The sequence below is a fragment of the Enoplosus armatus genome, chromosome 24 (genome assembly GCF_043641665.1).
Source record: "Enoplosus armatus isolate fEnoArm2 chromosome 24, fEnoArm2.hap1, whole genome shotgun sequence".
NCBI classification, from domain to species: domain Eukaryota; kingdom Metazoa; phylum Chordata; class Actinopteri; order Centrarchiformes; family Enoplosidae; genus Enoplosus; species Enoplosus armatus.
The window spans coordinates 450,670-466,012 of NC_092203.1; the positions used below are offsets into that span (position 1 = coordinate 450,670).

Genomic DNA, 15,343 nt, shown 5'->3' on the forward strand with positions numbered 1-15,343 from the left:
CCAGCAAAGCACCCCCACACCATGACACCTCCTCCTCCATGCTTCACAGTGGGAACCACACATCCGCTCACCTTTTCTACGTCTCACAAAGACATGACAGGTTGAACCAAAAATCTCAAATTTGGACTCATCAGACCAAAGTACAGATTACCACTGGTCTAATGTCCATTGCTTGTGTTTCTTGGACCAAGCAATTCTCTTGCTCTTGTTGTTCTTCCTCAGTAGTGGCTTCTTTGCAGCAATTCGACCATAAAGGCCTGATTCACGCAGTCTCCTCTGAATGGTTGATGTTGAGATGTGTATGCTACTTGAACTACTTGTGAAGCGTTTATGTGGGCTCGAAGAGGTGCTGTTAATTTGCGGTTTCTGAGGCTGGTAATTCTAATGAACTTATCCTCTGCAGCAGAGGTAACTCTTGGTCTTCCTTTCCTGGGACGGCCCTCATGAGAACCAGTTTCATCATAGCGTTTGATGGTTTTTACGACTGCACTTGAGGATGCATTCAAAGTTCCTGAAATTTTCCGGATTGACTGACATTCATGTCTTAAAATAATGATGGACTGTTGTTTCTCTTTACTTAGTTGAGTGGTTCTTGCCATAATATGGATTAGAACAGGAGTTGAATAGGGCAATTCACTGTATAGAACTGTGTACCAACCCTACCTCTGCACAACACAACTGATGGGCCACAAATTCCACAAATTAACTCTTGACAAGGCACACCTGTTAATTGAAAACCAGGCTCATAAAGCTGATTGAGAGAATGCCAAGAGTGTGCAAAGCTGTCATCAAAGCAAAAGGTGGCTGCTTTGAAAAATCTGAAGTATAAAACATATTCTGGTTTGTTTAACACTTTTTTGTTTACTACGTAATTCCATATGTGTTCCTTCATAGTTCTGATGTCTTCAATATTAATCTACAATGTAAAAAATACTAAAAATAAAGTAAAACCATTGAATGAGAAGGTGTGTCCAAACTTTTGACTTTTGACTGGTACTGTACATACATGGTGATATCACGTAAGAAACTGTTCCACGACAGTCTGAAAAAGCTTAGTTGAGATTCCATAGTGTTATGGTTGTGACAAAAGTTGAGCCATGGCATATCACTGCATTACCATATCAAGTTACATAGCGAAAATTCCACTGCAAAGAGGTTTTGTATAGTCAGGATGGCCGAGCGGTCCAAGGCGCTGCGTTCAGGTCGCAGTCTCCACTGGAGGCGTGGGTTTCAATCCCACTTCTGACAGTTTTTCACTGGAAACGTGAACCATTTCCTCTAGCATGATAATGACAAAGTATAGTCAGCCATTCAGCTGCTGCAGCGCCAGACAGGTAAGAGAATGCAACTAATCTGCTGAAAGACAGACATTCGTCTGATCTGGATGAATTGTTTGCAGGGAAACTTTTTCACGCAGTGTACAAATTCCACTTCTGACAAGTTTTTCACTCAAACAGTTTCCTGTTACATGATATTGGGAAAGAAAGGTCAGCCATTCACCTGCTGCACCGCCAGGTCCCATTCACAACCAATTGCAGCCTATCACTATCCCAGGTTTCATGTCACTACACATGCTAGAATACGTTCTATGGGCTTACATGACTACATAAGAGAAATAGGGCCACATGTGACTTTAAAGTCAGAATTCTTACCTTAATCTTGGAATTCTGACTTTGATGTCAGAATTCTGACTTTGAAGTAAGAATGTTTCCGCACATGACAATCAGTGACAATGTTCCAATAATAATCTCATCATATTGCCTATAATAATGTAACAACCGACTTTAAAAAGTGGAACCTTTAAAGTGGGACGACAGGTAAGACAATACAACCTATCCTATCCTATCTTTTGTTGAGGTTCCGTGGTATAATGGTTAGCACTCTGGACTCTGAATCCAATCGAGTTCAAATCTCAGTGGAACCTGGGACAACAGGTAAGAGAATGCAACCTATCCGCTGAATGATAGACCTTTGTCTGATCTTGCTGTATGTGGCAGGCGCTACGTTCAGGTTGTAGCCTCCGCTGGAGGTATGGGTTCAAATCCCACTTCTGACAGCTTTTCACTGGAAACAGGAACAAGTTGATAATGGGAAAGTAAAGTAATTCCATTCGGCGTTAATGGTACAACTACAGCGTTTATAACACTGCTTACAGACATACAGATTCAAAGTAGTTGGCAGTCTCTGGGTTCAAATCCCCCTTCTGACAGCAAGTTTTTCACCAGAACCGTTTCCTGTGACATCATATTGGGAAAGAAAAGTCAGCCATTCAGCTGCTGCAACACCAGGTCCCATTCACAACGAACAGCAGCCTATTTCTATCTCAGGTTTTCATGTCACTACATATGCTAGAATGTGTTCAATGGGCTTACATGACTACGGAGCAGGAATAGGGCCACATGTGACTTTAAAGTCAGAATTCTTACCTTAATCTTGGAATTCTGACTTTGATGTCAGAATTCTGACTTTGAAGTAAGAATGTTTCCGCACATGACAATCAGTGACAATGTTCCAATAATAATCTCATCATATTGCCTATAATAATGTAACAACCGACTTTAAAAAGTGGAACCTTTAAAGTGGGACGACAGGTAAGACAATACAACCTATCCTATCCTATCTTTTGTTGAGGTTCCGTGGTATAATGGTTAGCACTCTGGACTCTGAATCCAATCAAGTTCAAATCTCAGTGGAACCTGGGACAACAGGTAAGAGAATGCAACCTATCCGCTGAATGATAGACCTTTGTCTGATCTTGCTGTATGTGGCAGGCGCTACGTTCAGGTTGTAGTCTCCGCTGGAGGTATGGGTTCAAATCCCACTTCTGACAGCTTTTCACTGGAAACAGGAACAAGTTGATAATGGGAAAGTAAAGTAATTCCATTCGGCGTTAATGGTACAACTACAGCGTTTGTAACACTGCTTACAGACATACAGATTCAAAGTAGTTGGCAGTCTCTGGGTTCAAATCCCCCTTCTGACAGCAAGTTTTTCACCAGAACCGTTTCCTGTGACATCATATTGGGAAAGAAAAGTCAGCCATTCAGCTGCTGCAACACCAGGTCCCATTCACAACGAACAGCAGCCTATTGCTATCTCAGGTTTTCATGTCACTACATATGCTAGAATGTGTTCAATGGGCTTACATGACTACGGAGCAGGAATAGGGCCACATGTGACTTTAAAGTCACATAGTGTATATTCTTATATCCGTTACACATACATTGTCATATCATGTGAGAAACTGTTCTGCAACAGCCTGCAAAACCTTCAATGAGGTTCCATGGTGTAATGGTTAGCACTCTGGACTCTGAATCCAGCGATCCGAGTTCAAGTCTCGGTGGAACCTGATTTTGTGTGGGACAACAGGTAAGAGAATGCAACCTGTCCGCTGAATGACAGACCTTTGTCTGATCTTGCTGTGTGTGGCAGGCTCTGCGTTCAGGTTGCAGTCTCAGGACAGACTGCTCATTTGACAACACCACAGTGAGGGAGGCATCTGGCTTTCTGAGGATGCTGCAGGATGAAGACTTCCTGTTTTTCTTGCAGCTATTTCATCAAATCATGCCTCACGTTCACATGATGTACCAGCAGCTGTAGAAGAAGGACATTGACACGGTCTTCATCAAACATGCCCTCCAGAGCTTCACAAGCAGTGTGCAGGCCATGAGGTAAGATCAAATAGTATTGTTCATACCTTCTCAAAATAGAACCTTGTCATAACCAAGTGCTCGTATGCTGTGATGTAAGCCAATATGGTAACAAGAATTAGACAAGTAGGAAACTAATTTTTGGAAATTGTAAATACCCTTTGTGTAACGTAGTTAAGCACCGCCAGCAATTCTGATATTTTCCCAGCCATTCCCAGAAAGTATATCTAAAACAGGCAGTTTGTATTACTTCTGGTTTTCTAAGATAGGAATTGTAGGTATTGTCAATGACACACTGTCTTGTTCATATACTAACAAACACTGTTGGTCTGTCTGCCTTCAGGGACCAAAGCTCATCTTGAGAGCAGCGGCAAAAAACATCAGGAACCACAAGATCAAGGAGGGCCTTGGGAGAAAAAGAGAAGCAAAGGCTGTCCAAAGAGGTATCTGCATTTATTATTGACCATTCAAGTAAGCCTGCTCTAGTGTTGGAACCCAGTATTTCAAAATCACCCACCCTGTTTTTACAGACATACATTCAGGGATGGACGGTAACTGATTTTTTACTCATAGAGTACTTCTAGTGTGAGATACTCATTTACTTGAGTATTTCCACATCTTGGTTTTCAAATTTGGTAGTATTCCACTACATCTATCTGGACCCATCATACTCTCAAGGACAAAGTAAAAGTTTGCATAATTAAATCAAACTTTGGGACTTTGAGACAGCTTTTACTTAAGAGACATAATGGTCACATTCATGTTAATTGCATGTCAACACCAGTAGAATTGTATATGTCGATATATATATACTTTTTTTTTTGACAGGTCTGCAACCTTGAAGAGAATCAAGACATTCCTGCGAAACGCAATGGGACAGGAACGTCTGAATGCACTGGCCATGCTTTCTATGGAGAGGGAACTAGTCAGGAACATGCCTGATTTTAATGATTTAATTGATCACTTTGCCGCTTTGAAAGAGAGACGAGCAAAATTTCAGTACAAGTGAGAAATGTAATTTAAATAGTGAGTTATGTGACTTGTTGTATCTCCTAATAGTTGAATTGTAAATAGTTTTATTTATTGCATACTCTCAGCCCCACTGCCACTGTTCTTTATTCTGCTAGTAATGCAGAAAGTAATGTAAGTTGCCTTTACATCCAAAGGTGTCTTGATGTTTTTTTTGATTGTCTGTTGATGATCACTGTGGAATGTTCATTAATTGTAGAGACTTTGACAATCCAGGATGTCAGTCTACAAATACTGTACAGTATGTGGCCTGAGAGAATATCCTTGTCTTGTGTATGTTGCCATCTAGTGGTTACTATGTGATGTGCACTGTATCTGTAGTAAGTAGTAGGCTATGCTTACATTCATTTCTTTGTTTAATCAGAACACAACTACCTACAAAATAAATGTTCTTGATTTGCTACACTCCGATGAAGACTGAATCAGATTATTGTGAAAATGAAGGATCTCAATTTTATTTGATTAATGGTAAAGCAGGTTCCTCTTCACATTCAAAGGTATTTGTGAGGGAAAACTAATAGATGACAATTTATCTGTTGATGATCACATTGGGTTGTTCAGTCATTTTAGACCCCAAATAATTTTATTCCAAACAATTAAGATGAACAAATGGGCAAAAAACGAACTGTAAAATGCAATGTCAAGTTAGCTAGCTGACTTAGGTTAATTTACCCAGTGAATAGGCCACGTTAGCCACAACAATTGCCCCTCCTGAGAGATTTGGCAGCTTTGAATTATGAATTTTTCAGCACATGATAATGTATAAGTGCAACATTTGCAACTACGACATTTGTAACAGATACAGATTCAAAGAAGTAGGCAGTCTCTTGCCACTCATGAACCTCCAGCTACTGCAACACCAGGTCGAATTCCAAACGAATAGCAGCCTATCGTTATCCCAGCTTTTCATTCCGTATGTGCGAACGGTTGTAAGTCACTACACATTCTACAATGTGTTTGTATACTGTAGGCCTATTTGATACTGGATGAATTGTTTGTTGTAAGTCTTTTTTCAGGTGTGGGTTCAAATCCCCCTTCTGACAGCAAGTTTTTCACCAGAACCGTGTGCTGTGACATGATTTTTGGAATGAAATATCAGCCATTCAGCTGCTGCAACATCAGGTCCCATTCACAACGAATAGCAGCCTATCGCTATCCCAGGTTTTCATGTCACTACATATGCTAGAATGTGTTCAATGAGCTTACATGACTACGGAAGAGGAATAGGGCCACATGTGACTTTCAAGTCAGAATTCTTACCTTAATCTCAGAATTCTGACTTTGATCTCAGAATTCAGACTTTGATCTCAGAATTTTGACTTTGAAGTATGAATATTTCCGCACATGACAATGTATCAACTGTATTGCAACTGTAGATTTGTTGGCTCAAGGGGCGCCCTCTCTCAGGGGTGGTAAATGCCACTGGCACCTTAGAGGCATTGCCAGTTGTGAGAGACATGCCCGCGGTAAGTTGCTGTGCACAGCACTGTATGCAAATGTGGTGCATTAATGTCTGTATGTCCACCATATGAACATATATGCACTGTGGTTTATGGAAACGTTAATGAGAAGAGTTACAAATGGGTTACTGTACTTTTTAAGTGCTAAAAATGTACAATTAACAGTTAACACTTTTGTTAAGTTAGCTAGCTAGCGTCAATGTTAAAATAATTTGCTGATCTTTTGTAGTGTGCTGTGTCTGAGCTGCCTGAAACGAGCCAACTAAGAGACTGACCGGTACATGTTTTGTTTCTGTTCAGATATTAAACGGCGGCCCAAAAAGAGAAACAAGCCTCCTGTTCATCATTATTCACACAACGCAGAGTCGAGGGGTTGATAGAACCAGCCAGTTACAGCGAAGTGTAGCTGAGCGCAGTTACAGAAGGCATGCAACAATACCCGTGACACAGAAGAACATGTGAAAAAGACTTCCTACAATCAATTCACCCATCACAAACAATTCATCCGTATGTGTGAAATAAAACAAATCTTCTTACTACAAAAAATGAAGAAAATCCACCTTCATAAAAAACTCTGTAGTCCACCCTTCAGTGTTACATTATTATAGGTGATATGATATAAGATCATTGACACATTATCACTGATACATTGTCATGTGCGGAAACATTCTTACTTCATAGTCAGAATTCCGAGATCAAAGTCAGAATTCTGTGATTAAGGTAAGAAGCAAGAGGCTGCGATTCGTTGTGAATGGGACGTGGCATTGCAGTAGCTGGAGGTTCATGAGAGGCCAGAGACTGCCTACTTTTTTGAATATGTATGTCTGTAGGCAGCGTTACAAATGCTGTAGCAACTTTTGTCACAACCATTACACCATGGAATCTCAACTAAGCTTTTCCAGACTGTCGTGGAACTGTTTCTTACATGATATCACCATGTATGTACAGTACCAGTCAAAAGTTTGGACACATCTTCTCATTCAATGGTTTTACTTTATTTTTAGTATTTTTTACATTGTAGATTAATATTGAAGACATCAGAACTATGAAGGAACACATATGGAATTATGTAGTAAACAAAAAAGTGTTAAACAACCAGTATATGTTTTACACTTTAGACTCTTCAAAGCAGCCACCTCTTGCTTTGATGACAGCTTTACACACTCTTGGCATTCTCTCAATCAGCTTTATGAACCCGGTTTTCAATTAACAGGTGTGCCTTGTCAAGAGTTAATTTGTGGAATGTTTTGCCTTCTTAATGTGTTTGAGCCCATCAGTTGTGTTGTGCAGAGGTAGGGTTGGTACACAGTTCTATACAGTGAATTGCCCTATTCAACTACTGTTCTAATCCATATTTTGGCAAGAACCACTCAACAAAGTAAAGAGAAACGACAGTCCATCATTACTTTAAGACATGAAGGTCAGTCAATCAGTCAAAAATTTCAGGAACTTTGAATGCATCCTCAAGTGCAGTCGTAAAAACCATCAAACGCTATGATGAAACTGGTTCTCATGAGGACCGTCCCAGGAAAGGAAGACCAAGATAAGTTCATTAGAATTACCAGCCTCAGAAACCGCAAATTAACAGCACCTCAGATTAGAGCCCACATAAATGCTTCACAAGTAGTTCAAGTAGCATACACATCTCAACATCAACCGTTCAGAGGAGACTGCGTTAATCTAGCCTTCATGGTCGAATTGCTGCAAAGAAGCCACTACTGAGGAAGAACAACAAGAGGAAGAGAATTGCTTGGGCTAAGAAACACAAGCAATGGACATTAGACCAGTGGTAATCTGTACTTTGGTTTGATGAGTCCAAATTTGAGATTTTTGGTTCCACCCATCATGTCTTTGTGAGACGTAGAAAAGGTGATGGTTTCTACATGTGTGGTTCCCACTGTGAAGCATGGAGGAGGAGGTGTCATGGTGTGGGGGTGCTTTGCTGGTGACACTGTTGGTGATTTATTCAAAATTCAAGGCAACAAAGCTTTTCTAGACTGTCGTGGAACAGGTTCTTACGTGATATCACCATGTATGTATGTTAATGCAGAGAATATGACACAGAAGATACAACCGATCACACATACGGAATAAAAAGCTGGGATAGCGAGATGGTGCTATTTGTTGTGAATGGGACCTGCCGTTGCAGCAGCTGGAGGTTCATGAGATGCCAGAAGCTGCCCATTACTTGTCCCCGAACATAGCAAAAATGGCCGACTTTAATGCAGCAACACCAGTGACACAGACGATAACATGTGAAAAAGACTTCCTATAATCAATTCACCCATCACAAACAATTCATCCGTATGTGTGAAAAAAACCCAAATCTTCTTACTACAATGAAAAAATCCACCTTCATAGAAAACTCTGCAGTCTCCCTGTCAGTGTTACATTATTCTAGGCGATATGATGAGATTATTATTGGAATATTATCCCTGATACATTGTCATGTGCGGAAAAATTCATACTTCAAAGTCAGAATTCTGAGATTAAAGTAAGAAGTCTGTGATTAAGGTAAGAAGCAAGAGGCTGCCATTCGTTGTGAATGGGACGTGGCATTGCAGTAGGCAGAGGTTCATGAGAGGCCAGAGACTGCCTACTTTTTTGAATATGTATGTCTGTAGGCAGCGTTACAAATGCTGTAGTTTTACCAGTAATGCCGAACATAATAAGAATGGCTGACTTAACTTTCCCATTATCATGCTTGAAAAATGGTTCCGGTTTCCAGTGAAAAACTGTCAGAAGTGGGATTTGATCCCACGCCTCTGGTGGAGATTGCGACCTGAACGCAGCACCTTCCACATAGAACAAGATCAGACAAATATCAGTTATTCAGCGGAAAGGTTGCGCTCTCTTACCTGTCTTTCCACTTTAAAGGTTCCACCGAAATTTGAACTCAGATCACTGGATTCAAAGTCCAGAGTGCTAACCATTACACCATGGAACCTCATCAAAAGTTCGTCGGCTGTTGCAGAACAGTTTCTTACATGATATCACCATGTATGTATGTTAATGCAGAGAATATGACATAGAAGGCATGCAACAATACCAGTGACACAGAAGATACAACCGACCACACTTACGGAAGAAAAAGCTGAGATAGAGAGAGACTTCCTACAAACAATTCATCCAGCATCAAATAGCCCTACTGTATACAAACATGTGTAGTGACTTACAACCATGTGTAGTGACTTACAACAGTTTGCACATAGAGAATGAAAAGCTGGGCTGGGGGTAGGCTGCTATTTGTTGAGAACAGGACATGGCATTGCATCAGCTGGAGATTCATGAGAGGCCAGACACTACCTAATACTTTGAATCTGTATGCCTGTAAGTGGCATTGCCTGTATTTTCTCATACGTTCGTACCCGTACATAGCAAGAACGACTGACTTTACTTTCCCATTATCATGTTAGAGCAAAATGGTTCCAGTTTCCAGTTAAAAAGTGTCAGAAGTGGGATTCGAACCCATGCCTCCAGTGGAGACTACGACCTAAACGCAGTGCCTTGGACCGCTCGGCCATCCTGACTATACAAACCAATTTTGTAGTGGAATTTTTGCTATGTACGTAACTATGTGCATGCGCCGACCGTGCATGCAGCCTGTTACAGTCCCTCTTGTTTGTTCTCTTCTTTTTCTTACTTTTTCTCCTTTATTCCTTTAATTTAACTCAACTAACTAACTGTAATTCAACTTTTTTAAGTACTGACTTTTGAAGTTATGCCCTCTCCAAACATGCTGGTGGAGAGAGTTCACTCTGGAATTACTTTATTTCATTTCATTCAGTCGCGCAGCAACTTCTGGGTCGCTTTGTGTACTCCAGAGATCAGCTGATCACTCTGAAGCCGACCGGCTTGGAGACCAGATCATCGGAGATCCCCACTGAAACCTGGAGAAAAGCACACAGAGGATGCAGAGGGGGAACGAAGCGACGAGGGAAGAGAGTTGGGTCGAGACAACAGAGGCTTATGGAGAAAAGGAAAGCCGTGTCTCCCCTCTCTCCTGACTTACAACCGTTCACACTTAGGGAATGAAAAGCTGGGATAGCGGACAGCTGCTATTTGTTGGGAACGGGACCTCGCATTGCATCAGCTGGAGCTTCATGAGAGGCCAAACACTACCTTCTACACTGCTCATAAAAATTACAGGAACACTTTTTAATCAGAGTATAGCATCAAGTTAATTAAACTTCTGGGATATTGATCTGGTCAGTTAAGTAGCAGAGGGGGTTGTTAATCAGTTTCAGCTGCTTTGGTGTTAATGAAATTAACAACAGGTGCACTAGAGAGGCAACAATGAGACAATCCCCAAAACAGGAATGGTTTTCCAGGTGGAGGCCACTGACATTTTTTCCCTCCTCATCTTTTCTGACTGTTTTTCACTAGTTTTGCATTCGGCTAGGGTCAGTGTCACTACTGGTAGCATGAGGCGATACCTGGACCCTACAGAGGTTGCACAGGCAGTCCAACTCCTCCTGGATGGCACATCAATACGTGCTATTGCCAGAAGGTTTGCTGTGTCTCCCAGCACAGTCTCAAGAGCATGGAGGACATTCCAGGAGAAAGGCAGTTACTCTAGGAGAGCTGGACAGGGCCGTAGAAGGTCCTTAACCCATCAGCAGGACCGGTATCTGCTCTTTTGTGCAAGGAGGAACAGGATGAGCACTGCCAGAGCCCTACAAAATGACATCCAGCAGGCCACTGGTGTGAATGTCTCCGACCAAACAATCGAAGAAATGGTTCCAGTTTCCAGTGAAAAATTGTCAGAAGTGGGATTCGAACCCACACCTCCAGTGGAGACTGCGACCTGAACGCTAGCTGCCGCAGGATCGGCTGTCAACATTCAGAAATGTTGAAGTATTACGGCCTATAAGATTCGTGGCTTCAACATTCGGCGACCAATCTTGTTAGCGCATTCTCCCTGGCTTTCAACATTTGACTAATCACGGTGCAGAAATGTTGATGAAGTGTCTCCCCGGCTTTCAACATTTGACTAATCACGGTGCAGAAATGTTGACGCAGTGTCATGAAAGGGGCGTTCAATAAAGTTGAATACAGAGCGCAAGCCTGGCGAGATCGGTCACGCAAATCAAAGCCAATTCAAGCGGCATGGTGAGTATTTACACATCTATTACAGTGTTGTATATGACTTAAAGTATAGAAGTCATTTCACCAGTTATATCATGTTGTCATCAACATTACAAACCCTCCGTTATCTGTCGGGAATTTCGCTAACGTTAGTTCTTGCCAGCCGGCCTTTAGCTAATGTTATCTATTACGGTGGTTTTTCGGTAACGTTAGGCTATTAGTACAGCATTTGGGGAACAACATGTTCACTAACAACAATATTTTTTACCAAATCCTTTAAATTCAGATGTATAAACGAATGTATTGGCGGGATTCTGCTGAAAGCGGTGAAAAAGGCGTAAACGTACATTAGCCTGCTAACGTTCTTTTTGACTTCCGAGCCTTTTTAAGGCCAGTGTTGCTCATGCAATAAACAATCGTTTTCACACAATGACAGTTTTCATTTGTATAGACTAGGCCACGTTCATGGTGATAATGTCAACGCTTTAAACAAGTTCAAGGTAGTTAGCTACACTGTAACAGCTATCGTAAGTAACCTTAACTTCGGTTAAGTGACACAATTTTCATGCATATAATACTTTCATGGTTATCATTTAGTGTTAAACATATTCCCCACACAATCACTAGTGTATGTGCAGTCAGGCTCTTCTAACCCTTCTGAGAACAGGTGACAGGATTGTAGGCCTAATATAATAAAAACGTCAATATCATATCCGTTATATGAAGCGCCAGATTAGTCAAACTGCTGAGCTATTTACCATAGTTAATATTACCAAACATTAAAGTAATTGCAGAAGAAGGTATACAGCTAACTTTCTAATTCATGATATTTCCCACCACACACTGTAAGAATACATGTTTATTAAAGGAAATCAGGTTAATTCATGAGCTGTATTTCAAACACAGACACCATACACCCTAGGTGGTTTACGCCAAGTTTTTCATAGGATTATTACAATATTACAAGGCGGTGGTCTTGCTTTCATGTTCCAGCACTTATGTTGTTTTCAGGCTTTCAAAAAATGTTAATGCATTTATGTCACCAAAGGCAATGTCTTCAAAATCAAAATCCCACAAAGCGATGGCAGACTCAAAGTGGATGGCACGCTTGAGAAAGTTTGCCAGCTCTGGGGCCTGGCCTGCCGGCGAGGGAAACAGACCGGCTCCCAGGAAAAGAAGTGGTATGAGCTGTGTCAAAGGGTATGAGTATATTCATGGCACAGTACATTGTATTCATTGTTATTTACGCTCGCAATGCATTTTACTCACTATAGGGTTAGGGTTGTATCAAATACAATAAAAGGATCCTATGAGTTAACATTTAATAAGCAAATCATTTTCATCAGATCTCTGTAACTACACAAATGCAAATCAATGATTTAATGTGTTCAATTTAATCAAATGTACAACTATTATCTTTAGATCGACAAATGTCCAATGCAGTGCCATGGACAGATGTCCTTGTTTGGTCAAGCAAGGACGTGCACGTGTGAATTCCACACTCAGAAGGTAACCCTGTTCAATTAAAGACTCAAGTAGTGTGTGTGTGTGTGTGTGTGTGTGTCATATCAGTAAATAAATTAATTAGTGATGTATCTACTCTGCCATGCCACAGCCAACTGGAGCAAGGATTGCGCAGGGGCCAGCAGTGGGTCCTGCCCAAGCCACCGTGGGGCAACAGACTGCAGCAGTGGGGGAAGTGCTGGGAGTGCAGGGTCATAAACAGCGACCAGTATTGAATTTATCAATGGTATTTGGATTTGTTACTGAATATTTGACGCTTTGTTCACTGAATGATAGTTTGACAATATAGTCTTCTCATGACACGGCCCTTTGCTTTGTTGCCGTTCAGTTTACCAAGTCAAGATTTGGGGGCTCTCATGGTGCTGCTGCGGAGCCAAATCTCAGCAAAGCTAGAAGACGAACCCAGGTAAATAGAGATCAAATAGCAGCTGTTTAAATTGTGTTATTACAAGTTGCTGAGACTGAATTCTTTACAGAACCAAGTCACTGACCCCACCAGTTCTCCAGCCAGCATTGCTGTCCCAGTGAGTAATGATGTAACACTTTTTGAATACAGTATCTGTATTTCTACACACATTTTTTATTAGTATTAAAAAGCTTTCAAATCAGAAATGAAACTTGAAAGCTAAATAACAGTGTTTCATGTCGAGCAGCTGTATGAAATAATAACTTACACTTTGATTGTGTTGTGAATGCTATGAATTTTAGTATATTCTTTGCCATGCTTTAACAGGCCCCAGACCCTCAGACTGTTGCTCATGCTTCAGTGCCTGTTCCAGTGTGCCACTGTGTCAGTAAGTCATTTAACTTTTAATTTCATACTGTGTAGAGCATCAGCAGTGTCTTTTAGCAGTAATAAGTATGTTTATGCATTGTTTTGTTATTGCACAGACGGCTGACTCCAGGACAGAGACAGTTGAAGCGTCACCATCTCAGCTGCCCCGTTTGTGGTCTGAGGGCTTGCCACCTGAGGACCACAAGTTGATTGTCAAGACTGTGCTTAAGTTGGGCCCTAAAGGAAGACTAGAGCGTCAACACAACCTGAAGCTCTGGTACTTTCCACCACAGCCGAGCCATGTGTACCACCAGGCTCCTGCTCTTTGCCCACCCACTTCTTGTCTGGATGCCCTACAGATTGTGGACGGTGAAGGTGGTCTGTCCCAACCCTGCCTGTGGGCGGCACCAGCTCACAGGAGCAGGGCTGCGTAAGAGGGCACGGCGGGTCCTGGACGTGGACAGGATCTACAATATGGTTGCAGAGACACTAACCTGCACCAAATGTAGATCAACTCACGTCTCTTGGAGCCAGACTGTCCTCACACAACTGGACATGGCTCACAGATCAGAATTTCGGGTCATCCTCACACAAAAGTGAGTAACGTCTCTTTTCTCTGTTGCCTTGTCAAATAGATATTATGCAAAACATTCTTATTGATAAATCTGTTTATGTCCAAGGTATGCGTGTGACATCCGGGTGATCCGGCTTCCGGGAGAGAGGCCTGCGTAACAGCCCAACGTGGGTTTTAAAGCAGTTGAGACCCTGCTGTGGTGGCGAGCTGTAAGTGGCTCCTCTCCATTCACAGCCAGGATATTTTAACAAGGCTGTAGGACATCAAGGCCAGAATAACATCGACCTACGGCACCATTCTTAAAATGGATTCAACCAAAAAGGTTGAACAATCTTTTTTCTTTGAAATAGGTTACTGATATTATTAACTACTGCCTGTATTTCAGTAACTCTGAGTCATGTTCACAGAGGCCTATACATTTTGTGTGCTTCAGATCACCAAGAAGCTTGCCGGAACAGCCAAGGGGACAGCACTCTGGCTCACCTCTATGGGAAATGAGTATGGTCAGATTCTCATCAGTGTGCTGACTGCTCAGGAGGGAGCTGGCCTGGACATGATGACAACAGACCTGGTGAAGAGATACCAACAGGCTACTCAGCTGTACCCAAACTTTATGTCACGCCTGTCAGCATGCATATTTGGGTGGGATGCAGCTGATTTAGCTCTGTTGTGTGAAGCAAAAAGACAGCAGCTTCAATCCCAGGGCCTGTCTTCCCCTACTGATGGCAACATCAATAAACATCTATTCAGGGAGGTGGACCCATGGAGAGGAGACCACCACTCAGCTGCTGGAGGAGCTGCTGCAGGGGCTCAAGGGGACCAGTGGCAAAGACTCCCTTTGTGTTCCCCTGTTTGACAGGGGGAAGATGGAGAACATCTGGCAAGTCCAGAGAAAGCAAATCAGGTGCATCCAGGACCCACCAGGTGTTGCACTACACACCAAAACGGGGGAGCTCACAAAGGGAGGTGTGCGGTTACCCACGCATAGTCAGTCATATGTGCCAGAGGCTCTACATCCCTAGAGTCTTTTCATTTACACCTAACCTGCTTCATACCAGGTTTGTGTCTGTCAGACAATGTTCGTTCATGTGTTGTATAGTCCATGAATATTTCATAATTTAATATTCAATTATGTACTTCTAGGGAGTAGTGCCAACAGCCTGAATTTTCAGGTATACCTGCCGGAAGGACTGCATAGGTGTAACCAGGACCATGGTAGTGCTGCCTTGTCTACTGGACCATC

The 15,343-nt window shown here is 42.0% G+C and overlaps 4 non-coding genes across 4 annotated transcripts; 2 read left to right on the forward strand and 2 right to left on the reverse strand.

Moving 5' to 3' along the window:
* The first annotated feature begins 1,165 nt into the window (after positions 1–1,165).
* On the forward strand, positions 1,166–1,248 carry trnal-cag (transfer RNA leucine (anticodon CAG)). The gene has a single exon. It is a non-coding gene; the product is annotated as a tRNA-Leu (tRNA).
* A 2,029-nt stretch (positions 1,249–3,277) lies between these two features.
* Positions 3,278–3,349, forward strand: trnaq-cug (transfer RNA glutamine (anticodon CUG)). The gene has a single exon. It is a non-coding gene; the product is annotated as a tRNA-Gln (tRNA).
* A 5,665-nt stretch (positions 3,350–9,014) lies between these two features.
* Positions 9,015–9,086, reverse strand: trnaq-uug (transfer RNA glutamine (anticodon UUG)). The gene has a single exon. It is a non-coding gene; the product is annotated as a tRNA-Gln (tRNA).
* Positions 9,087–9,586: 500 nt separating this feature from the next.
* On the reverse strand, positions 9,587–9,669 carry trnal-uag (transfer RNA leucine (anticodon UAG)). Its single transcript has one exon. It is a non-coding gene; the product is annotated as a tRNA-Leu (tRNA).
* Positions 9,670–15,343: the final 5,674 nt, after the last annotated feature.